General features: G+C 39.1%; 2 long non-coding RNA genes across 2 annotated transcripts; both read left to right on the top strand.

Annotated features, from left to right (window-relative positions):
• The first annotated feature begins 1872 nt into the window (after positions 1–1872).
• Positions 1873–4719, top strand: LOC122334943. Its single transcript, XR_006248852.1, has 3 exons — positions 1873–1992; positions 3467–3591; positions 4703–4719. It is a non-coding gene; the product is annotated as an uncharacterized LOC122334943 (long non-coding RNA).
• Positions 4720–7608: 2889 nt separating this feature from the next.
• Positions 7609–9384, top strand: LOC122334944. Its single transcript, XR_006248853.1, has 3 exons — positions 7609–7703; positions 8315–8483; positions 9325–9384. It is a non-coding gene; the product is annotated as an uncharacterized LOC122334944 (long non-coding RNA).
• The last annotated feature ends 16942 nt before the right edge of the window (positions 9385–26326 follow it).

Genomic DNA, 26326 nt, shown 5'->3' with positions numbered 1-26326 from the left:
TAGTATAAATGTCCAACATGTGATGACACGTGAAAAAAAATTTGATCATTAAATTAACATTAAAGAAAAACATTATGTCTTGGGCAATTCCAGGTAATTCCATATTTTGACATGACAAGCCTCACACAGGACACAGCGAACACATATTTTGGATTATAGCAGGCCTGGAAGAACTGTTCATATTTTACCAAACCCTTGATAGAGTTTAAAAGTGAAAATAATATCTGCCTAGATATGCACTAGTTTTCTATTTTAAAAAGGAAATAAACATGTGCTATACTCCTTATTCAGCCTGCAGCCATCTTGATTCCAAATCAAGGCTGTGAGGGATAGCATTCAAGAGCATGTGCTTTAAACCAGTGTTTCCCAACTCCAGTCCTCACAACCCACATCTCAAAATGTTTTAGATGTCTTTTTAAAATTAATATAAACACCTGATTTAACTCATCATCTTGTTAGTGTGTTAATTAAGGAAATAGGTTTGTTCAACGCTGTGCATACCGATCGGCATGTGACAAGTACAGGACTTTGTATGCTTTCAAATCGCTCTCGCGGTACTGTGATGTCACAAGCTGATTGTTCTGCATGATACAACAAAGAGGGTTAAGACAACAAAACGTTCTTAAAGGTGGGTCGTGAGGATTGGAATTGAGAAACACTACTTTAAGCGCATTGATTTGTACCGATATGCTGGTCATTCTACCATCAAAACAGAAAATACATTACTTAAATTTCAACAGCACAAAGAACTTCAGAAAACATTGATGTTTAAAATTAGAATTAGAATGTGACCTAATTTGATATAAGAATAGAGCTCCTGCAGTTGACATCACGCAGCCTAAACTCCACACTTTTGGCAGGCAAACAGAGATATTTTGAGCACTGTAGCATTGGTATCATTGGTGGTTGAACAATAATTTAAAACCAGACTGTTTATACCTTACAAACCTTACAATTTCAACATGTTGGATACGGGGTTTTATGTTTGATAGTAACCCTAAAATGACATTAAAGAGCTTAAAATCTGGTAAATATCTTTGAATTAAAGTTTGCAGTGAACTCTGTTGCCATGAAACTTCTGCTGGCCCCATTTATTTCAAATATGCTCCCGGCTGTTCTTTTCCTGCCAGTATGGCGGCGTAAGCAGAACTGGTCACGTGAATGCCAGACCTCTGTAGCACATTGTGTACATAAGAACTGTTTTGGATATATTAGCTTGTTAGCTAATAGCTAATTTCTAATGTTGTAAACATGTTTACTTTCATTTAAAACAACAGTACAGTGCTTTGATTATATTTTATGACAACAATTAAGTATACATAAGAGTATATTCCAAACATATTTGTCAGTAATGTTTTAAGTCAGATATTGACATCTGTGTTATAGTAAAAGCTTTTTTTTTTCATTTTGTAAGGTTATGTGCAATTATTGCCCTCTTAACATGTCTTATTAAAAATACATAAACATATTTGACACCTCTGTACAGTGTGCACTTGAAAAACACAATTCAGGAGACAGGACATAAACATTTTTAACATGTGTGATAAAATCATCTTTTTGTGCAACACTGTATAGAAGGACTTTACAATTGTATGGTTAAATTGTCTGCCTACGTCCACTTTAACATTTGTATATTTGATTTTAAAAATTGAAATATTCTTTTGCTGTAATTAACAGTGGTTTTACATTTTTATTATGGTATGTTAGATGAAATATATGAAATTTCTGAAATTCAATGCTCTGTTTTGACTCTGACCTCAGGAATTAGTTTTAAGAATTTGAAAGAGAACCGTTAAGCATCATCCAATCATTATAAACATCGCGCTCTTAGGCGAAGAATTTGATTGGCTGAATTCTCATTGGCGCGGAGAGTTTAGCTTTCCAGCACATCTGCAGTGGAGTGGACCAGTGGCTTTTCTTGCGAAACACTGAAGAGGCCGAACTACAAACTCGTGGGAATACTGTCTGAAATAAATGTGTCTGGGCACATTGGTAAGTTGGATTAAACAGTTTTAAGCAGTGTGTGGTTTTAAACATGAGTAGCATGTACCCTGCCACATAAGCGCAGAATTTCAGTTACAATGTTTAGCTGTTATTTCTGTGGAATATCAATGCAAACCCTTAGGGAACATGTTTTACATGTAAAACTTCACTGTAATGAACCACGATGCATGTTCAAGTGCGCCGCTACAGATTGTCGCGATACGTTTCGTTCATATGGGGCATTTAAGGTTCATTTTTACCGTAAACATAACACAGATTCATATGTTGATACTACAAATGCCCTTACGGTGTTTACGTGTAATGTGTCTATGTGCCAGTGCCAGTGTCGCGATGTCAAATTGCTAACAGCTCACTTAAAGGAACATATAGGCGAAGGACGTGTTGTGACATGTCCGGTGACAGGATGCCACCATACGTTTACTGTAAGGTCGTCGTTTACATCCCACATGTCCAGGAAACACAGACAATGTTCTGTGGACAGTATAAGAGATCATTATAAGGAGACAGTTTCTCAGTCTCTTGAAACCGAACCATTAGTATCAGGCCCTACAGAGAGATTTAGTGAGATGATGGCGAAGTTCATCTTACAGAAAATTTCAATGACCTGTTTCTCAGAAATATTTTCTTTTCTACTTGAAATTACATGGACAATTTCTTCTGCCAGCATCAACTATACAAAATATTGTTGAAGAGATGCAAAGCATACATGAACTAGGACAGACATATACTTTAAATAAATTGAGTGCATTTCTGAAAAGTGATTTAGAATTAACAGATGAAGACATTGGTAGAATATGTGATGTGAAGGAATCTGACTTTTCAGCATTAGTCACGAGGACCAATGAGAACCAATTTTTCAAGAACAAAGGCTTTTAAAGAGATGTTCAGATACACAGAACCTGTAATGTTGTACTTAGGAAGAGATGAAACAAGGTCACAAAGGTTTGCCTACTATGTTCCATTGAAAGACACTTTGACGTGTTTATTGGAGTCTGACCTATGGCGAAATTGTGCTACACAGGGTACATGCTTATCATGCACAGATGTGCTTTGTGATGTCACTGATGGTCAGGTATACAAAAACAATGAGTTCTTTTCTCAGAACCCATCAAGTCTCAAACTAATTCTATACCAAGATTCTTTTGAGGTGGTGAACCCATTAGGTTCAGCAAAAAGCAAGCACAAAGTACTAGCTGTATATTTGTCTCTGGCTAATTTGCCACCTCATATAAGATCAAATACAGACCACATGTCACTTGTAATGCTGTGTCGAGAAAAAGACTTTAAACACTTTGGCCATGACAGGCTAATTTCAGACTTAAAAGACCTGGAAGACAATGGAATAACTGTGGCAGAGAAAAAAGTTAAAGGGACTGTTTTGTGCATTGCAGGGGACAATTTGGGGTCTCATAATATTGGTGGTTTTACAGAAAAATTTTAGTTTTTCTGAATATTTCTGCAGGTATTGCCGGATAACACGAGCAGATTTTCAAACAGATCCAAATGCATGTGGACCTCAGCGCACTCCTGAAAACTACCAATCTGCAGTAGACATTTTACAGTCTGAGGGACAACAAAACGTTGAAGGTATAACATCTGAGTCAATTTTTAATTCACTGAATTACTTTAATGTTTGTATGCCTGGCCTACCACCTTGTTTAGGCCATGACATTTTTTGAGGGTATCCTTTCCTATGATTTAGCCCTTTACCTCAAGTACTTCATCAAGCAGAAAAAGTGGTTCACTTATTCAGTTCTGAATAGACGCATTAGCAATTTAAGTACAGTGCCTCTGATGCGCTTGAGTAAGCCATGTGCAGTGAACTCCAATGGAGTAAGGCTTTCTGGTCAGGCTGTTCAGAACTGGCATTTTCTAAGACTTCTTCCTGTGATCATGTGTGACAAGGTGAAAGAGCCCATGGATGATGTTTGGCAGTTGACCCTTCAACTAAAAGACATTGTGGAGATGATTTGTGCGCAGAAAATTTCATTGCCAGAGGTCGCATACCTTTGATGTTCTTATCCAAGAATATCTTGCTTGCAGATTCTCTCTTTCCAGGACATGGACTAAAGCCTAAGCATCACTACTTATGACACTACCCTGCACTGATTTTAAAGTTTGGTCCTTTAATCAGGTTGTGGACAATGCGGTTTGAGAGCAAGCACAGTTACTTTAAAAGATGTGCTAGAAACTTAAAGAATTTCAAAAACCTGTGCTTCACTCTCTCTGAAAGGCATCAATTGTACCAGGCTTATCTGTCAGAAGGGTCAATGTGTGATCTAACTTTGAGAGAAAAACAGCACTGCATATTACCCAGAGCTCAGCAGAAGTAATGTACAGGGGTACGCTTATACAAAAAGGCCAGTTCTTGTGACAAACCATATGGACTCAGTAGAGTTTGGAGAACTTGCACTTATTTTCATTAAAGATGAAGTTGTTCATTTTCTGCTGAGAAAGTATGTAACAGAGTTCATTCCTGCATACCATTTGCATGAATTGAAAAATCAGACTGAAATAATGCACTGTGTGAAAATCAATGACCTGGCAGATTTTCTATCCTTTAACATCATATATGATGAATGAAAACAGGGTAATTCCATTAAAGCACAGTGTGATGTCACACTGAACATGATGGTTGATCTATATTTTCTCAAGTTTTGGTTAATTTATGTGAATTTTTATTTTGGTTGTTTTTCAGAAATGGATGATTCAGAGATAAACATTTCAAACATTAGCAATGCCATTGATGCTGTATTACCTGAACTCCCAATCGCAACTAAAAATCTCTTGAGGACACCTTAAAATCACTTGGAGTGGAGACCCCAGAAGATTTCAGATTTCTTCAGGAATCGGATCTGGGAGCTGTACTGAGGCCCATTCAAGCCAGGAAATTTATTTCTGTTCTAAAGGAGACCAGTAAGTCCATGTATATTTTAACAAAAAAAGGGATAGTTTTATTTCAAAATGACAATTCTGTCAGTTACTCACTCTCCGATTGTTCCAAACGTATATACACATTTCTTTGTTCTGCTAAACACAAAGGAAGATATTTGTAAGTAACCAAGCAGATCTCATCCCCTATTTACTCCCTGTTTGGCTACTGACATTCTTACTAATATCTTACTAATAACATCTTTTTAACTTAGCCTACACATAACACACCAACACACCTTTTATTATTCAAATCCGTTAAAGGATTTTTAGGCTGCATTACTTAGATTTGCTGGAACCGGGAACACTATCTTCTACAATACGATGTACTTGTGACATCGTAAAAAGAATGGCATCTACGCTTAATATTAGTCCTGTTTCTTTCTCAATCTGTTTTCACAGTTTGTATCCAGACTAGATGGTGGATCAGCACCCAGAGATTATGTTCATCAGAGACCAGAACACCTAGATGCGCCCGTCGACAGATCACCAGATCCTGATGCACACACACACGCACACGCACACACTAAGTCATTTACACTACCTGACACAGCAGCGTTTAAAATTGAACTGGAAGTTAAGTGCTGGGCGTCCGGTCAGAGGAGAACTGACCCCAACTGAGTCTGGTTTCTCCCAAGGTTTTTTTTTTTCTCCATTCTGTATGCATGGGGTTTTGTTTCTTGCCGCTGTCGCTCTGGCTTGCTTGGTTGGGGACACTTAACTTCTAGTGACTATCGTTGAATTGACTACAGAGACCGCCTCTGCATTTAATAAGAAACTGGTCACTTTCGATCATTATACATCCCTGTCATTATACATCCCTGTCATTATACTGTACAGTGCTTTGATGCAACCTGTGTTGTTAAAAGCGCTATATAAATAAAAATGATTGATTGATTGATTGATCTTCCTTTGTGTTTAGCAGAACAAAGAAATGTATACACGTTTGGGAACAATCTGAGAGCGAGTAAAGGATGACAGAATTGTAGAATTTTTAGATTAACTATCGCTTTTATGGTCAGACATATTTATTACTTTTGTTATTAAAAAGCAGCAAATGCTTTTGTTATTACTTCTGGTAATGTATTATATTTAATACATTTTATTTTAACAGTGAGGCAAAATATAATTGTGACCATTAAAGGATAGTTCAATTAAAATTGAAAATTCTGTCAATATTTACTCACCCCTTGTTGATCCAAACCTGTATAAAGGTCTATGTTTTGCTGAACACAACTGAATACATTTTGAAGAATGTTTGAAAATAAACGGATCAGAGGCCCCATTCACTTTCATAGTAAAAAAAATCATTCTATGAAATATAAATGGTGCCTCTGTTCTGTTTATTTTCAAACATTCTTCAAAATATCTCTTTAGTTGTCTTCAGCAAAACAAATAAATATATACAGGTTTGGGTCAACTTGAGGGTGAGTAATTGATTGCAGAATTTTTATTTTTGGGTGAACTATACTTTTAATGGTCACAATAATATTTTGCCTCACTGTTAAAATAAAATGTATTAAATAAAATATATACACAAAATAAATTTTGGGTGGACTATCCCTGTAAAGTCACTGTTCAACTGTTAAAACAAGTTTGGAATTTACTTACTATTTTGTCATTCTAAATGAACACCTGTTTTTAATAACAATAGGATAATAAACAGTGATGGTGGTTTTCATTTTGGTTGAACTATTCTGGTCCAACTTTTTTACAGCACAAATTTCTGAAACCCCAGAGCAACCAGTCAGTTTGTCTCCAGGATCTTTTCTGTCCCAGAGTTCTTCCTACTCCTCTCCCAGCACCTCCTTCTATTGTGAACTGGGTGGACAGCTTTGAAGTCCCATGGAATAAGTTTCTGAGGAATTAATGCAGGCACTTGAGAGACAGAAAAGGCCAAGTCCTCGGTTGCGAGGGAAATGGTGAGGATTGTTGTTGCGGCAATGATGAAAGTTTGTGCTTGTCCAAGTAGGGAAGAATTTAACAGAGGTCGCCAAAAGGATTGTTGCCAAATATCCAAAGTCTTTACAAGATGTGATTGAAGAGAGTGTGATTGGTCCTGGATACTACTCCTTGGTCAAACAATTTCAAGCCAGGGTCGAAAATGCAAGAAGGACCAGCACACCAAAAATAAAAAAGCGCATTCATGATACAGACGAATGTGACACTGAGGAAGTCACACCTGAAAAAGAGCTGCAGTCCAAGATACATACGGCTGCATTAATTGGGAAGTTAGATTTATGCCCCTCAGTGAAACTGCTGAGAGTCAGCTGTTGAAAAAGAGAAGATGAGGAGTCTGTCACAAACAACTGACTGTAATGAAGAGGAAGTGAAGGTTCTCATGAAGCCTACCTACTACAGTCAACGAAAAGATATCAACAATGGAACAGACATGAAAACTCTCACTGAGGAGTGGCCATTTTTGTTTCAGGAAAGTGGAATGGAAGTGCACTTTAAAGACCTCACAGGGATACCACTTAAAGAGACCTTCCTGAACAGCATTGACAGAAAAGGAAACAAGCTGTTGAACTTTATGAGGAATGTTTGTGCAACCAGGAACAAGCGTGTCTTACAGGCTGTCACAAAACTTGAAGTTTTGAGAGGACAGACGAATGGTTGCTCAGAGGATGTGAAAGACATGATTCTTCTACTTTTCTCCTATTTTGATGAGAAAGAAGAGCTCCTTCCTCATTATGTAGAAGAGACAAGCCTTGCAAAGGATGTAGAGTTGGACAACCTGCCTCCGACGCCTTGCATTATTGTGTGTGGTAAGTTTAAGTTTTCTTCTCTTACAGTAGCACCTCAAAGCTTTAATGATTAAATGTTTATCTTGTGTTTATATATTTTACATACTCCTTTGCAGTATATGTTTAATTAGGATTGCCCAGATCAAACTGCACCACATAATAGATGGTTTTACATATATTTCACAACACAGACTAGTAACTCAGTTTACAAAATAATTCAGTTCAAAAGTTTAGATACCCTAGATGCTTAATACTGTATGATTTTACCTAAATCATGAGCGTTTCTGTGTTTGTGGTAGTTTTTCACAAGTCTTGTTTAATATTAGACATAAAACTTGCACATCATTTGCTTTTGACATGTTCTCTGCATATTTGGCCTTAAAGTAATAGTTGTAAATGACCTTATACTTTTAATTATTAACCGTTTGGGGTAACTAAACTTTCAAACTAGGTTACTTTAGTAAAAGGAGTCAGTAATCTGTGTTGTAGAATGTGTAAAATATATTATGTGAAATAGTTTTTCAGGGCAGGACTAAATAAACTGCAATTTTTATGATCAAATGAGTCAAATATGTAAATACACATACCTTGCTACATGCACATAACTTTATTGTATTGAAATGTATCCACAGGACCCTCCTGCTATGCTGCTGTTCGATTTATGCTCAGTGTGGACCGCAAGATTGTGAATGATGACATCACTACATTCATCGCTGCTGTTTGCCTAATGTTCGGCAGTTATTACTGTTTCAATATACACTACCCTACTGAACTGGCATCAGTGCTTGAATTTTTGCAAAGGTATGTAAAGACACCTAGGAGGCGAGAGGTTTACAATATCCTCAAAAGTGTGTACACCCCTTACATTTCAGAAATCATTTTAGTATATCTTCTTAAGGGACAATACTACAGAAATGAAATATGGATATATTGTAAAGTAGTCAATATGTTACTTGTAGAGAAGTATAGATTTTCTTCTCTAAAAATAACTTAACATACGGAAACATTATTGTCAAATAGCTGGCAACAAAAAGTGAGTATAACTTACAGATGGATGTCATTTAACCATGCATTGCCACATGTCCTATTCATCATGTTAATGTTTTTGTCTGCTTGACAGACCATACAAATTTGTGTATATTGTATTAGAGATGTTCAAATTTGGTATGTGTACAATTATCTCATACTAACATGAATGTGATGAATAGGATATATGGCAATGCATGATTAAATGACATACATCTGTTTTAACATTAGGTGTACTCACTTCTGTTGCAAGCTATTTTGACACTTATGGCTGTATGTTAAGTTATTTTTAGAGAGGAAATATATACTCTGGGGGTCACAAACTGGCTTGGTGGGAAACAACTACACTTCCACAATGTACTTCAAGTGCTCAATGTGCTCTATTTTCATGCACTAATTTTGTACTTAATATACTAGAAATTCTTCTTTGGTACGCCTTAAGATAAACTTATTGACTACTCTAAAATATATCCATATTTCATTTCTATAGTATTTTCCCTTAAGAATATATATCAAAATGATTGTTGAAATGTGAGGGGTGTATTTTTGTGAGATTTTGTATATGTGGCTACATTTGCAGAGGTTTTCAGTGTTGTTGTTTTTTTTTCTTTTAAAGGTGCTTCTTCATCATCAATCCTGAAAAGGGCACAAAGGTTGTGGAAAAGAAGAACAAAAACGACTCCCAGTGAACCCAAGAGTCTTCACCTTAATCTCTGACCTTTCTGATCACGAGTGGCGAGAGACCTCGTAAAGGTGGCCTGCAACGAAACGGTTTCCATGTTTAAACTTTTGTTAAACGTTGAAATGTATACTCTCTAAGCACTTGTGTTGTGCTTTGTTCTGCTTTAGTAGTTATTATTGTAAATATTTGACAACCTTTATTTATTCCCAAGCTCAGTTTGAAGTGGCAGTTAGGTAACAGAAATGTTTTAAACTCTGAATCTAAATTTTTAAATGCGTAGTCTGATGCTGATTTTAAGACTGATCTTAAGCCATTGTATACTTCTGATAAAACACAAGAACAGAAAAAAACTGTAATGTTGTTTGAAATGCCTGCCAGTCTTCATTAAAAATACTTGGGACACGGTTTTTGATTATTTAATTTTGATTTGTATTCATCAATTAGTATGTAAGTACTTTAATAGTTTCTTAAAGGAAAAATCTGAATGTTTAGCAATGTTTACTTATTTAAACGATTTATGAACACGCTTCATAGATTATATTTAATTTTGTTCGTGTCTAACAACTTTTAGAAGTCTTAGTTACTGAAACTCGTGTCAGACCGATAAACCTTTTTCTCTCCATTTAAAGGAGAGTGGATGTGGTGGACCTTATTTGATCTTATTCGCTTAGTAGTTCGGAGAACAGGGTATCAGTATCGCACAGCTTACCACGTTGAAAACTCCATTTCAGCTAAAGTCGATAAAAACTCTCGTTTACATGAACAAAGAGACACAGTTTGGAGTGATCGCGTTGAGCGCGGCAGGTTTGCGATTTATGAACACGCTTCAAATATTTTATTTAATTTTGTTCGTGGCTCAACAACTTTTAGAAGTCTTAGTTTGTTTGACACGCCATCACGAGACCACGGATTAGTCCGAACGGAGTTTTTTATTCGTGTCAATGGGTGTTTTTGTCGCCTTCAGCTGAAAATGGACTGTTTAACGTGGTCGTTAGACGTTACTGACACTCGTGTCAGACCGATAAACCTTTTCTCCATTTAAAGGAGAGTGGATGTGGTGGACCTTATTTGATCTTATCCGCTTAGTAGTTTGAAGAACAGGGTATCAGTATCGCACAGCGACCACGTTGAAAACTCCATTTCAGCTAAAGTCGATAAAAACCTCGCTTACATGAACAAAGAGACACAGTTTGGAGTGTTCGCGTTGAGCGTGGAGTAGTTTTACCATTTATGAACACGCTTCAAATATTTAATTTAATTTTGTTCGTGTCAAACAACTTTAGAAGTCTTAGTTTGTTTGATATGTCATCACGTGACCACGTGATTAGTCCGAACGGAGTTTCTTTATTCGTGTCAATGGGTTTTTGTCGCCTTCAGCTGGAAATGGACTGTTTAACGTGGTCGTTGTAACGCTACTGAAACTCCGTGTCAGACCGATAAACCTTTTCTCTCCATTTAAAGGAGAGTGGATGTGGTGGACCTTATTTGATCTTATTCGCTTAGTAGTTTGAAGAACAGGGTATCAGTATCGCACAGCACCACGTTGAAAACTCCATTTCAGCTAAAGTCGATAAAAACTCTCGCTATACATGAACAAAGAGACACAGTTTGGAGTGTTCGCGCTGAGCGTGGAGTAGTTTTTACGATTTATGAACACGCTTCAAAGATTTTATTTAATTTTGTTCGTGGCTCAACAACTTTTAGAAGTCTTAGTTTGTTTGACACATCATCACGTGACCACGTGATTAGTCCGAACGGAGTTTCTTTATTCGTGTCAATGGGTGTTTTTGTCGCCTTCAGCTGAAAATGGACTGTTTGACGTGGTCGCTAGTACGTTTGACACTCCTGTCAGACCGATAAACCTTTTTCTCCATTTAAAGGAGAGTGGATGTGGTGGACCTTATTTGATCTTATCCGCTTAGTAGTTCGGAGAACAGGGTATCAGTATCGCTTAGCGCACCACGCTGAAAACTCCATTTCAGCTAAAGTCGATAAAAACTCTCGTTACATGAACAAAGAGACACAGTTTGGAGTGTTCGCGTTGAGCGTGGAGTAGTTTTACGATTTATGAACACGCTTCAAAGATTTTATTTAATTTTGTTTGTGTCTAACAACTTTTAGAAGTCTTAGTTTGTTTGATACGCCATCACGTGACCACGTGATTAGACCGAACGGAGTTTCTTTATTCGTGTCAATGGGTGTTTTGTCGCCTTCAGCTGGAAATGGAATGTTTAACGTGGTCGTTGTACGTTACTGACACTCCGTGTCAGACCGATAAACCTTTTCTCTCTCCATTTAAAGGAGAGTGGATGTGGTGGACTGTAGCGGACCCCGTCCGAATGATGGCCGAAACTTTTACTGATGTTTCCAGACTTTATTTCTGTTCCCTTTCGCTCTTCAGAAATCACCGTAAGAGCTGAACAAAGTGATACAAAACGTATATCAACATTACTCTGACATATTCAGCGATGCTGACAAAAACATTTGTATTAAATCAACAGCGTATAAAAAACACAAACCTTATGCCTTTCGGGGTTGCTAACAAACTTGTTACATCGCTTTTCGTGAACGAGTTTTAAGCCGTCATGAAGCGTTCACTCTCCCATTCCCTTTTCTCTTTAGTGCCGTAGCGTTGTTAAAAGCGGATTTTGTTTCAAAATAAAAGTCCCCAATAAACAAACGAAAATAATTTGGTCATTACACATTAAATATTACAAAGGCAACACCAAACAAAATGAATTAAAATGAACTCTTATTAAAGTCTGTTACATGGACCTTATTTGATCTTATTCGCTTAGTAGTTCGGGAGAACAGGGTATCAGTATCGCACAGCGACCACCACGTTGAAAACTCCATTTCAGCTAAAGTCATAAAAACTCGCTTATATGAACAAAGAGACACAGTTTGGAGTGTTCGCGTTGAGCGTGGAGTAGTTTTACGATTTATGAACACGCTTCAAAGATTTAATTTAATTTTGTTCGTGTCAAACAACTTTTAGAAGTCTTAGTTTGTTTGACACGTCATCACGTGACCACGTGATTAGTCCGAACGGAGTTTCTTTATTCGTGTCAATGGGTGTTTTTGTCGCCTTCGGCTGGAAATGGACTGTTTAACGTGGTCGTTGTACGTTACTGAAACTCCGTGTCAGACCGATAAACCTTTTCTCTCTCCATTTAAAGGAGAGTGGATGTGGTGGACCTTATTTGATCTTATTCGCTTAGTAGTTCGGAGAACAGGATATCAGTATCGCACAGCGACTACGTTGAAAACTCCATTTCAGCTAAAGTCGATAAAAACTCTCGTTTACATGAACAAAGAGACACAGTTTGGAGTGTTCGCGTTGAGCGTGGAGTAGTTTTACGATTTATGAACACGCTTCAAAGATTTAATTTAAATTTGTTCGTGTCAAACAACTTTTAGAAGTCTTAGTTTGTTTGACACGTCATCACGTGACCACGTGATTAGTCCGAACGGAGTTTCTTTATTCGTGTCAATGGGTGTTTTTGTCGCCTTCAGCTGAAAATGGACTGTTTAACGTGGCTCGTTAGACGCTACTGACACTCCGCGTCAGACCGATAAACCTTTTCTCCATTTAAAGGAGAGTGGATGTGGTGGACCTTATTTGATCTCATCCGCTTAGTAGTTCGGAGAACAGGGTATCAGTATCGCACAGCGACCACGTTGAAAACTCCATTTCAGCTAAAGTCGATAAAAACTCTCGTTTACATGAACAAAGAGACACAGTTTGGAGTGTTCGCGTGTTGAGCGGAGTAGTTTTACGATTTATGAACACGCTTCAAAGATTTAATTTAATTTTGTTCGTGTCAAACAACTTTTAGAAGTCTTAGTTTGTTTGACACGTCATCACGTGACCACGTGATTAGTCTGAACGGAGTTTCTTTATTCGTGTCAATGGGTGTTTTTGTCGCCTTCGGCTGAAAATGGACTGTTTAACGTGGTCGTTGTACGTTACTGAAACCCGTGTCAGACCGATAAACCTTTTCTCCATTTAAAGGAGAGTGGATGTGGTGGACCTTATTTGATCTTATTCGCTTAGTAGTTCGGAGAACAGGATATCAGTATCGCACAGCGACTACGTTGAAAACTCCATTTCAGCTAAAGTCGATAAAAACTCTCGTTTACATGAACAAAGAGACACAGTTTGGAGTGTTCGCGTTGAGCGTGGAGTAGTTTTACGATTTATGAACACGCTTCAAAGATTTAATTTAAATTTGTTCGTGTCAAACAACTTTTAGAAGTCTTAGTTTGTTTGACACGTCATCACGTGACCACGTGATTAGTCCGAACGGAGTTTCTTTATTCGTGTCAATGGGTGTTTTTGTCGCCTTCAGCTGAAAATGGACTGTTTAACGTGCTCGTTGTACGTTACTGACACTCCGTGTCAGACCGATAAACCTTTTCTCTCTCCATTTAAAGGAGAGTGGATGTGGTGGACCTTATTTGATCTTATTCGCTTAGTAGTTCGGAGAACAGGGTATCAGTATCAAGACAGCACACCACGTTGAAAACTCCATTTCAGCTAAAGTAGATAAAACTCTCGTTTACATGAACAAAGAGACACAGTTAGGAGTGATCGCGTTGAGCGTAGGTTTACGATTTATGAACACGCTTCAAAAGATTTTATTTAATTTTGTTCGTGTCAAACAACTTTTAGAAGTCTTAGTTTGTTTGACACGTCATCACGTGACCACGTGATTAGTCCGAACGGAGTTTCTTTATTCGTGTCAATGGGTGTTTTTGTCGCCTTCAGCTGGAAATGGACTGTTTAACGTGGTCGTTGTACGTTACTGACACACCGTGTCAGATCGATAAACCTTTTCTTTCTCCATTTAAAGGAGAGTGGATGTGGTGGACCTTATTTGATCTTATTCGCTTAGTAGTTCGGAGAACATGGTATCAGTATCGCACAGTGACCACTTGAAAAACTCCATTTTCAGCTAAAGTAGATAAAAACTCTCGTTTACATGAACAAAGAGACACAGTTTGGAGTGATCGCGTTGAGCGTGGAGTAGGTTTACGATTTATGAACACGCTTCAAAAGAATTTATTTAATTTTGTTCGTGTCAAACAACTTTTAGAAGTCTTAGTTTGTTTGACACGTCATCACGTGACCACGTGATTAGTCCGAACGGAGTTTCTTTATTCGTGTCAATGGGTGTTTTTGTCGCCTTCGGCTGGAAATGGACTGTTTAACGTGGTCGTTGTACGTTACTGAAACTCCGTGTCAGACCGATAAACCTTTTCTCTCTCCATTTAAAGGAGAGTGGATGTGGTGGACCTTATTTGATCTTATTCGCTTAGTAGTTCGGGAACAGGGTATCAGTATCGCACAGCGACCACGTTGAAAACTCCATTTCAGCTAAAGTCGATAAAAACTCTCGTTTACATGAACAAAGAGACACAGTTTGGAGTGTTCGCGTTGAGCGTGGAGTAGTTTTACGATTTATGAACACGCTTCAAAGATTTAATTTAAATTTGTTCGTACAAACAACTTTAGAAGTCTTAGTTTGTTTGACACGTCATCACGTGACCACGTGATTAGTCCGAACGGAGTTTCTTTATTCGTGTCAATGGGTGTTTTTGTCGCCTTCAGCTGAAAATGGACTGTTTAACGTGCTCGTTGTACGTTACTGACACTCCGTGTCAGACCGATAAACCTTTTCTCTCTCCATTTAAAGGAGAGTGGATGTGGTGGACCTTATTTGATCTCATCCGCTTAGTAGTTCGGAGAACAGGGTATCAGTATCGCACAGCGACCACGTTGAAAACTCCATTTCAGCTAAAGTAGATAAAAACTCTCGTTTACATGAACAAAGAGACACAGTTAGGAGTGATCGCGTTGAGCGTGGAGTAGTTTTACGATTTATGAACACGCTTCAAAGATTTAATTTAATTTTGTTCGTGTCAAACAACTTTTAGAAGTCTTAGTTTGTTTGACACGTCATCACGTGACCACGTGATTAGTCCGAACGGAGTTTCTTTATTCGTGTCAATGGGTGTTTTTGTCGCCTTCAGCTGAAAATGGACTGTTTAACGTGCTCGTAGTACGCTACTGACACCGTGTCAGACCGATAAACCTTTTTCTCTCCATTTAAAGGAGAGTGGATGTGGTGGACCTTATTTGATCTTATTCGCTTAGTAGTTCGGAGAACAGGGTATCAGTATCGCACAGTTTAACCACGTTGAAAACTCCATTTCAGCTAAAGTCGATAAAACTCTCGCTTACATGAACAAAGAGACACAGTTTGGAGTGATCGCGTTGAGCGTGGAGTAGTTTTACGATTTATGAACACGCTTCAAAGATTTAATTTAAATTTGTTCGTGTCAAACAACTTTTAGAAGTCTTAGTTTGTTTGACACGTCATCACGTGACCACGTGATTAGTCCGAACGGAGTTTCTTTATTCGTGTCAATGGGTGTTTTTGTCGCCTTCAGCTGAAAATGGACTGTTTAACGTGGTCGTTAGAACGTTACTGAAACTCCGTGTCAGACCGATAAACCTTTTCTCTCTCCATTTAAAGGAGAGTGGATGTGGTGGACCTTATTTGATCTTATTCGCTTAGTAGTTCGAGAACAGGGTATCAGTATCGCACAGCGACCACGCTTGAAAACTCCATTTCAGCTAAAGTCGATAAAAACTCTCGCATACATGAACAAAGAGACACAGTTTGGAGTGTTCAAGCGTTGAGCGTGGGAGTAGTTTTTTACGATTTATGAACACGCTTCAAAGATTTAATTTAATTTTGTTCGTGTCAAACAACTTTAGAAGTCTTAGTTTGTTTGACACGTCATCACGTGACCACGTGATTAGTCCGAACGAGTTTCTTTATTCGTGTCAATGGTGTTTTTGTCGCCTTCAGCTGAAAATGGACTGTTTAACGTGGTCGTTGTACGTTACTGAAACTCCGTGTCAGACCGATAAACCTTTTCTCTCCATTTAAAGGAGAGTGGATGTGGTGGACCTTATTTGATCTTATTCGCTTAGTAGTTCGGAGAACAGGGTATCAGTATCGCACAGCTTACCACGTTGAAAACTCCATTTCAGCTAAAGTCGATAAAAACTCTTGCCATACATGAACAAAGAGACACAGTTTGGAGTGTTCGCGTTGAGCGTGGAGTAGTTTTACGATTTATGAACACGCTTCAAAGATTTAATTTAATTTTGTTCGTGTCAAACAACTTTAGAAGTCTTAGTTTGTTTGACACGTCATCACGTGACCACGTGATTAGTCCGAACGGAGTTTCTTTATTCGTGTCAATGGGTGTTTTTGTCGCCTTCAGCTGGAAATGGACTGTTTAACGTGGTCGTTAGTAACGCTACTGAAACTCCGTGTCAGACCGATAAACCTTTTCTCTCCATTTAAAGGAGAGTGGATGTGGTGGACCTTATTTGATCTTATTCGCTTAGTAGTTCGGAGAACAGGGTATCAGTATCGCACAGCGACCACGTTGAAAACTCCATTTCAGCTAAAGTCGATAAAAACTCGTTTACATGAACAAAGAGACACAGTTTGGAGTGATTCGCGTTGAGCGTGGAGGTTTTTACGATTTATGAACACGCTTCAAAAGATTTTATTTAATTTTGTTCGTGTCAAACAACTTTTAGAAGTCTTAGTTTGTGTTTGACACGTCATCACGTGACCACGTGATTAGTCCGAACGGAGTTTCTTTTTTCGTGTCAATGGGTGTTTTTGTCGCCTTCAGCTGGAAATGGACTGTTTAACGTGGTCGTTGTACGTTACTGAAACTCCGTGTCAGACCGATAAACCTTTTCTCTCCATTTAAAGGAGAGTGGATGTGGTGGACCTTATTTGATCTTATTCGCTAGTAGTTCGGAGAACAGGGTATCAGTATCGCACAGCGACCACGCTTGAAAACTCCATTTCAGCTAAAGTCGATAAAAACTCGTTTACATGAACAAAGAGACACAGTTTGGAGTGATCGCGCTGGAGCGTGGGAGTGTTTTACGATTTATGAACACGCTTCAAAGATTTTATTTAATTTTGTTCGTGTCAAACAACTTTTAGAAGTCTTAGTTTGTTTGACACGTCATCACGTGACCACGTGATTAGTCCGAACGGAGTTTCTTTATTCGTGTCAATGGTGTTTTTTGTCGCCTTCAGCTGGAAATGGACTGTTTAATGTGGTCGCTAGACGTTACTGACACTCCGTGTCAGACCGATGAACCTTTTTCTCTCCATTTAAAGGAGAGTGGATGTGGTGGACCTTATTTGATCTTATTCGCTTAGTAGTTCGGAGAACAGGGTATCAGTATCAGACAGCGACCACGTTGAAAACTCCATTTCAGCTAAAGTAGATAAAAACTCGCTTACATGAACAAAGAGACACAGTTTGGAGTGATCGCGTTGAGCGTGGAGGTTTACGATTTATGAACACGCTTCAAAAAGATTTTATTTAATTTTGTTCGTGTCAAACAACTTTTAGAAGTCTTAGTTTGTTTGACACGTCATCACGTGACCACGTGATTAGTCCGAACGGAGTTTCTTTATTCGTGTCAATGGTGTTTTTGTCGCCTCAGCTGGAAATGGACTGTTTAACGTGGTCGTTGTACAATGTTACTGAAACCCGTGTCAGACCGATAAACCTTTTTCTCTCCATTTAAAGGAGAGTGGATGTGGTGGACCTTATTTGATCTTATTCGCTTAGTAGTTCGGAGAACAGGGTATCAGTATCAAGACAGCGACCACGTTGAAAACTCCATTTCAGCTAAAGTAGATAAAAACTCGTTTACATGAACAAAGAGACACAGTTTGGAGTGATCGCGTTGAGCGTAGGTTTACGATTTATGAACACGCTTCAAAAGATTTTATTTAATTTTGTTCGTGTCAAACAACTTTAGAAGTCTTAGTTTGTTTGACACGCCATCACGTGACCACGTGATTAGTCCGAACGGAGTTTCTTTATTCGTGTCAATGGGTGTTTTTGTCGCCTTCAGCTGGAAATGGACTGTTTAACGTGGTCGTTGTACGTTACTGAAACTCCGTGTCAGACCGATAAACCTTTTCTCTCCATTTAAAGGAGAGTGGATGTGGTGGACCTTATTTGATCTTATTCGCTTAGTAGTTCGGAGAACAGGGTATCAGTATCAAGACAGCGACCACGTTGAAAACTCCATTTCAGCTAAAGTCGATAAAAACTCTCGTTTACATGAACAAAGAGACACAGTTTGGAGTGATCGCGTTGAGCGTGGAGTAGTTTTACGATTTATGAACACGCTTCAAAGATTTAATTTAATTTTTTGTTCGTGTCAAACAACTTTAGAAGTCTTAGTTTGTTTGACACGTCATCACGTGACCACGTGATTAGTCCGAACGGAGTTTCTTTATTCGTGTCAATGGGTGTTTTGTCGCCTTCAGCTGGAAATGGACTGTTTAACGTGCTCGTTGTAACGCTACTGAAACTCCGTGTCAGACCGATAAACCTTTTCTCTCCATTTAAAGGAGAGTGATGTGGTGGACCTTATTTGATCTTATTCGCTTAGTAGTTCGGAGAACAGGGTATCAGTATCGCACAGCGACTACACGTTGAAAACTCCATTTCAGCTAAAGTCGATAAAAACTCTCGCTTACATGAACAAAGAGACACAGTTTGGAGTGATCGCGTTGAGCGTGGAGTAGTTTTACGATTTATGAACACGCTTTCAAAGATTTTATTTAATTTTGTTCGTGTCAAACAACTTTAGAAGTTTAGTTTGTTTGACACGTCATCACATGACCACGTGATTAGTCCGAACGGAGTTTCTTTATTCGCGGTCAATGGGTGTTTTTGTCGCCTTCGCTGGAAATGGACTGTTTAACGTGGTCGTTGTACGTTACTGAAACTCCGTGTCAGACCGATAAACCTTTTCTCTCCATTTAAAGGAGAGTGGATGTGGTGGACCTTATTTGATCTTATTCGCTTAGTAGTTCGGAGAACAGGGTATCAGTATCGCACAGCTTACCACGTTGAAAACTCCATTTCAGCTAAAGTAGATAAAAACTCTCGCTTACATGAACAAAGAGACACAGTTTGGAGTGATCGCGCAAGGAGCGTGGAGTAGGTTTACGATTTATGAACACGCTTCAAAGATTTAATTTAATTTTGTTCGTGTCAAACAACTTTAGAAGTCTTAGTTTGTTTGACACGTCATCACGTGACCACGTGATTAGTCCGAACGGAGTTTCTTTATTCGTGTCAATGGGTGTTTTTGTCGCCTTCGCTGGAAATGGACTGTTTAACGTGGCTCGTTAGACGCTACTGAAACTCCGTGTCAGACCGATAAACCTTTTCTCTCCATTTAAAGGAGAGTGGATGTGGTGGACCTTATTTGATCTTATTCGCTTAGTAGTTCGGAGAACAGGGTATCAGTATCAAGACAGCGACCACGTTGAAAACTCCATTTCAGCTTAAAGTCGATAAAAACTCTCGTTTACATGAACAAAGAGACACAGTTTGGAGTGATCGCGTTGAGCGTGGAGTAGTTTTACGATTTATGAACACTCTTCAAAGATTTAATTTAATTTTTGTTCTGTGTCAAACAACTTTTAGAAGTCTTAGTTTGTTTGACACGTCATCACGTGACCACGTGATTAGTCCGAACGGAGTTTCTTTATTCGTGTCAATGGGTGTTTTTGTCGCCTTCAGCTGAAAATGGACTGTTTAACGTGGTCGTTGTAATGCTACTGAAACTCCGTGTCAGACCGATAAACTTTTTTCTCCATTTAAAGGAGAGTGGATGTGGTGGACCTTATTTGATCTTATTCGCTAGTAGTTCGGGAACAGGGTATTAGTATCGCACAGCGACCACGTTGAAAACTCCATTTCAGCTAAAGTCGATAAAAACTCTCGTTTACATGAACAAAGAGACACAGTTTGGAGTGTTCGTTGAGCTGTGGAGTAGTTTTACGACGGCGAACACGCTCAAAGATTTAATTTAATTTGTTCGTGGTCAAACAACTTTTAGAAGTCTTAGTTTGTTTGACACGCCATCACGCGACCACGTGATTAGTCCAACCGAGTTTCTTTATTCGTGTCAATGGGTGTTTTTGTCGCCTTCAGCTGAAAATGGACTGTTTAACGTGGTCGTTGTAACGCTACTGAAACTCCGTGTCAGACCGATAAACCTTTTCTCCTCCATTTAAAGGAGAGTGGATGTGGTGGACCTTATTTGATCTTATTCGCTTAGTAGTTCGAGAACAGGGTATCAGTATCGCAGACAGCGACCACGTTGGAAAAACTCCATTTCAGCTAAAGTAGATAAAAACTCTCGCTTATACATGAACAAAGAGACACAGTTTGGAGTGATCGCGTTGAGCGTGGAGTAGGTTTACGATTTATGAACAGCTTCAAAGATTTTATTTAATTTTGTTCGTGTCAAACAACTTTTAGAAGTCTTAGTTTGTTTGATACGTCATCACGTGACCACGTGATTAGTCCGAACGGAGTTTCTTTATTCGTGTCAATGGGTGTTTTGTCGCTTTCAGCTGGAAATGGACTGTTTAACGTGGTCGTTGTACGTTACTGAAACTCCGTGTCAGACCGATAAACCTTTTCTCTCCATTTAAAGGAGAGTGGATGTGGTGGACCTTATTTGATCTCATTCGCTTAGTACTTCGGAGAACAGGGTATCAGTATCGCACAGCTAATTTCACGTTGAAAACTCCATTTCAGCTAAAGTCGATAAAAACTCGTTTACATGAACAAAGAGACACAGTTTGGAGTGATCGCGCTGAGCGCGGAGTAGTTTTACGATTTATGAACACGCTTTCAAAGATTTAATTTAATTTTGTTCGCAGGCCAAACAACTTTTAGAAGTCTTAGTTTGTTTGACACGTCATCACATGACCACGTGATTAGTCCGAACGGAGTTTCTTTATTCGTGTCAATGGGTGTTTTTGTCGCTTCAGCTGGAAATGGACTGTTTAACGTGGTCGCTGTACGTTACTGAAACTCCGTGTCAGACCGATAAAACCTTTTCTCTCCATTTAAAGGAGAGTGGATGTGGTGGACCTTATTTGATCTTATTCGCTTAGTAGTTCGGAGAACAGGGTATCAGTATCGCACAGCCACCACGTTGAAAACTCCATTTCAGCTAAAGTCGATAAAAACTCTCGCTTACATGAACAAAGAGACACAGTTTGGAGTGTTCGCGCTGAGCGTGGAGTAGTTTTACGATTTATGAACACGCTTCAAAGATTTAATTTAATTTTGTTCGTGTCAAACAACTTTTAGAAGTTTTAGTTTGTTTGACACGCCATCACGTGACCACGTGATTAGTCCGAACGGAGTTTCTTTATTCGTGTCAATGGGTGTGTTTGTCGCCTTCAGCTGAAAATGGACTGTTTAACGTGGTCATGTACGCTACTGAAACTCCGCAGTCAGACCGATAAACCTTTTCTCTCCATTTAAAGGAGAGTGGATGGTGGACCTTATTTGATCTTATTCGCTTAGTAGTTCGGAGAACAGGGCATCAGTATCAAGACAGCGACCACGTTGAAAACTCCATTTCAGCTAAAGTCGATAAAACTCTCGTTTACATGAACAAAGAGACACAGTTTGGAGTGTTTCGCTGAGCGTGGAGTAGTTTTACGATTTATGAACACGCTTCAAAGATTTAATTTAATTTTGTTCGTGTCAAACAACTTTTAGAAGTCTTAGTTTGTTTGACACGTCATCACGTGACCACGTGATTAGTCCGAACGGAGTTTCTTTATTCGTGGTCAATGGGTGTTTTTGTCGCCTTCAGCTGGAAATGGACTGTTTAACGTGCTCGTTGTATGCTACTGACACTCCGTGTCAGACCGATAAACCTTTCTCTCCATTTAAAGGAGAGTGGATGTGGTGGACCTTATTTGATCTTATCCGCTTAGTAGTTCGGAGAACAGGGTATCAGTATCGCACAGCGACCACGCTGGAAAACTCCATTTCAGCTAAAGTCGATAAAAACTCTCGCTTACATGAACAAAGAGACACAGTTTGGAGTGTTCATTGAGCGTGGAGTGAGGTTTCACGCATTTATGAACACGCTTCAAAAGATTTTATTTAATTTTGTTCGTGTCAAACAACTTTTTAGAAGTCTTAGTTTGTTTGACACGCCATCACGTGACCACGTGATTAGTCCGAACGGGAGTTTCTTTATTCGCGTCAATGGGTGTTTTTGTCGCCTTCAGCTGGAAATGGACTGTTTAACGTGGTCGTTGTACGTTACTGAAACTCCGTGTCAGACCGATGAACCTTTTTTCTCCATTTAAAGGAGAGTGGATGGTGGACCTTATTTGATCTTATTCGCTTAGTAGTTCGGAGAACAGGGTATCAGTATCGCACAGCGACCACGTTGAAAACTCCATTTCAGCTAAAGTAGATAAAACTCTCGTTTATATGAACAAAGAGACACAGTTTGGAGTGATCGCGTTGAGCGTGGAGTAGGTTTACGATTTATGAACACGCTTCAAAAGATTTTATTTAATTTTGTTCGTGTCAAACAACTTCTTAGAAGTCTTAGTTTGTTTGATACCGTCATCACGTGACCACGTGATTAGTCCGAACGGAGTTTCTTTATTCGTGTCAATGGGGTTTTTGTCGCTTTCAGCTGGAAATGGACTGTTTAACGTGGTCGTTGGTACGTTACTGAAACTCCGTGTCAGACCGATGAACCTTTTCTCCATTTAAAGGAGAGTGGATGTGGTGGACCTTATTTGATCTTATTCGCTTAGTAGTTCGGAGAACAGGGTATCAGTATCGCGACAGCCACCACGTTGAAAACTCCATTTCAGCTAAAGTGGCAGATAAAAACCTCGCTTACATGAACAAAGAGACACACAGTTTGGAGTGATCGTTGAGCGTGGAGTAGGTTTATGATTTATGAACACGCTTCAAAGATTTTATTTAATTTTGTTCGTGTGTCAAACAACTTTAGAAGTCTTAGTTTGTTTGACACGTCATCACGTGACCACGCGGATTAGTCCGAACGGGAGTTTCTTTATTCGTGTCAATGGTGTTTTTTGTCGCCTTCAGCTGAAATGGACTGTTTAACGGTCGTTGCAATGCTACTGAAACTCCGCGGTCAGACCGATAAACCTTTTCTCTCCATTTAAAGGAGAGGATGTGGTGGACCTTATTTGATCTTATTCGCTTAGTAGTTCGGAGAACATAGGGTATCAGTATCAAGACAGCCGACCACGTTGAAAACTCCATTTCAGCTAAAGTAGATAAAAACTCTCGTTTATATGAACAAAGAGACACAGTTTGGAGTGATCGCGTTGAGCCGAGGTTTTATGATTTATGAACACGCTTCAAAAAGATTTTATTTAATTTTGTTCGTGTCAAACAACTTTTAGAAGTCTTAGTTTGTTTGATACGCTCATCACGTGACCACGTGATTAGTCCGAACGGAGTTTCTTTTTATTCGTGTCAATGGTGTTTTGTTCGCTTCAGCTGGAAATGGACGTTTAACGTGGTCGTTGTATGCTACTGAAACTCCGCGGTCAGACCGATAAACCTTTTCTCTCCATTTAAAGGAGAGTGGATGTGGTGGACCTTATTTGATCTTATTCGCTTAGTAGTTCGGAGAACAGGGTATCAGTATCAAGACAGCTAATTCACGTTGAAAACTCCATTTCAGCTAAAGTCGATAAAAACTCTCGCTTACATGAACAAAGAGACACAGTTTGGAGTGATCGCGTTGAGCGTGGAGTAGTTTTACGATTTATGAACACGCTTCAAAGATTTAATTTAATTTTGTTCGTGTCAAAACAACTTTTAGAAGTCTTAGTTTGTTTGATACGCCATCACGTGACCACGTGATTAGTCCGAACGAGTTTCTTTATTCGTGTCAATGGTGTTTTTGTCGCCTTCAGCTGGAAATGGACTGTTTAACGTGGTCGTTGTAACGTTACTGAAACTCCGTGTCAGACCGAGCAAACCTTTTCTCCATTTAAAGGAGAGTGGATGTGGTGGACCTTATTTGATCTTATTCGCTTAGTAGTTCGGAGAACAGGGTATCAGTATCGCACAGCGACCACGTTGAAAACTCCATTTCAGCTAAAGTCGATAAAAACCTCGCTTACATGAACAAAGAGACACAGTTTGGAGTGATCGCGCGTTGAGCGTGGAGTAGTTTTACGATTTATGAACACGCTTCAAAGATTTAATTTAATTTTGTTCGTGTCAAACAACTTTTAGAAGTCTTAGTTTGTTTGACACGCCATCACGTGACCACGTGATTAGTCCGAACGGAGTTTCTTTATTCGTGTCAATGGGTGCGTTTTGTCGCTTTCGGCTGGAAATGGACTGTTTAACGTGGTTTGTACGCTACTGAAAACTCCGTGAAGGTCAGACCGATAAACCTTTTCTCTCCATTTAAAGGAGAGTGGATGGTGGACCTTATTTGATCTTATTCGCTTTAGTAGTTCGGAGAACAGGGTATCAGTATCGCGACAGCGACCACGCTGAAAACTCCATTTCAGCTAAAGTCGATAAAAACTCTCGTTTACATGAACAAAGAGACACAGTTTGGAGTGATCGCGTTGAGCGTGGAGTAGGTTTACGATTTATGAACACGCTTCAAAAGATTTTATTTAATTTTGTTCGTGTCAAACAACTTTAGAAGTCTTAGTTTGTTTGACACGTCATCACGTGACCACGTGATTAGTCCGAACGGAGTTTCTTTATTCGTGTCAATGTGTTTTTGTCGCCTTCGCTGGAAATGGACTGTTTAACGTGGTCGTTGTACGCTACTGAAACTCCGCAGTGGTCAGACCGATAAACCTTTTCTCTCTCCATTTAAAGGAGAGTGGATGTGGTGGACCTTATTTGATCTTATTCGCTTAGTAGTTCGGAGAACAGGGTATCAGCATCGCGACAGCGACCACGTTGAAAACTCCATTTCAGCTAAAGTAGATAAAAACTCGCTTACATGAACAAAGAGACACAGTTTGGAGTGATCGCGTTGAGCGTGGAGGTTTTACGATTTATGAACACGCTTCAAAGATTTTATTTAATTTTGTTCGTGTCAAACAACTTTTAGAAGTCTTAGTTTGTTTGATACGTCATCACGTGACCACGTGATTAGTCCGAACGGAGTTTCTTTATTCGTGTCAATGGGTGTTTTTGTCGCCTTCAGCTGGAAATGGACTGTTTAACGTCAAGTCGTTAGTAACGTTACTGAAACTCCGTGTCAGACCGATAAACCTTTTCTCTCCATTTAAAGGAGAGTGGATGTGGTGGACCTTATTTGATCTTATTCGCTTAGTAGTTCGGAGAACAGGGTATCAGTATCGCACAGCCACCACGTTGAAAACTCCATTTCAGCTAAAGTCGATAAAAACTCGTTTACATGAACAAAGAGACACAGTTTGGAGTGTTCGCGTTGAGCGAGCGGAGTAGTTTTACGATTTATGAACACGCTTCAAAGATTTAATTTAATTTTGTTCGTGTCAAACAACTTTGAAGTCTTAGTTTGTTTGACACGTCATCACGTGACCACGTGATTAGTCCGAACGGAGTTTCTTTATTCGTGTCAATGGGTGTTTTTTGTCGCCTTCAGCTGAAATGGACTGTTTAACGTGGTCGTTGTACGCTACTGAAACTCCGCGTGTCAGACCGATAAACCTTTTCTCTCCATTTAAAGGAGAGTGGATGTGGTGGACCTTATTTGATCTTATTCGCTTAGTAGTTCGGAGAACAGGTATCAGTATCAGACAGCGACCAGTGCTGAAAACTCCATTTCAGCTAAAGTCGATAAAAACTCGTTTACATGAACAAAGAGACACAGTTTGGAGTGTTCGCGTTGAGCGTGGGAGTAGTTTTACGATTTATGAACACGCTTCAAAGATTTAATTTAATTTTGTTCGTGTCAAACAACTTTTAGAAGTCTTAGTTTGTTTGACACGCCATCACGCGACCACGTGATTAGTCC

The sequence above is a fragment of the Puntigrus tetrazona genome, unplaced genomic scaffold, assembly GCF_018831695.1.
Source record: "Puntigrus tetrazona isolate hp1 unplaced genomic scaffold, ASM1883169v1 S000000689, whole genome shotgun sequence".
Classification (NCBI taxonomy): Eukaryota; Metazoa; Chordata; class Actinopteri; order Cypriniformes; family Cyprinidae; genus Puntigrus; species Puntigrus tetrazona.
This window is presented reverse-complemented; position numbering and strand designations above follow the sequence as displayed.